The sequence below is a fragment of the Sinocyclocheilus anshuiensis genome, unplaced genomic scaffold (assembly GCF_001515605.1).
Source record: "Sinocyclocheilus anshuiensis isolate Anshui unplaced genomic scaffold, SAMN03320099.WGS_v1.1 scaffold1662, whole genome shotgun sequence".
Taxonomy (NCBI): domain Eukaryota; kingdom Metazoa; phylum Chordata; class Actinopteri; order Cypriniformes; family Cyprinidae; genus Sinocyclocheilus; species Sinocyclocheilus anshuiensis.
Window position 1 is genome coordinate 48,155 of NW_015545835.1, and position 430 is coordinate 48,584.

The 430-nt window shown below is 31.9% G+C and overlaps 1 protein-coding gene across 1 annotated transcript in view; it reads right to left on the reverse strand.

Moving 5' to 3' along the window:
- LOC107698440 (plexin-D1-like) overlaps positions 1–430 on the reverse strand; it is a 68,520-nt gene that overhangs the window by 10,579 nt on the left and 57,511 nt on the right. The window lies entirely within an intron of this gene.

Consider the following 430-nt stretch of genomic DNA (forward strand, 5'->3'; position numbering starts at 1 on the left):
TACCGATACCGATATTTTTATTGCATTTGTACATTTTTTAAATATTGGGTACAGAAACAAAAAGAGTATGTATAACTTTAGTTGGTTAACTTCATTTGTCAAATAGATACAGTCAAACCAAAATTTATTCAGACACCTTTTCTCACAACTTTTCTCACACCTTCAACACTGCCTGGTGGACATCTCGGCATGGATGAAAGAACATCACCTACAGCCAGGGCTGGACTGGGACAAAAAATCGGCCCTGGCATTTTATATATATATATATACACTTTACCAGTCAAAAGTTTTTGAACAGTAAGATTTGTAATGTTTTTTAAAGAATTCTTTTCTGCTCACCAAGCCTGCATTTATTTGATTCAAAATACAGCAAAAGCAGTAATATTGTGAAATATTTTTACTATTTAAAATAACTGCTTTCTATTTGAAT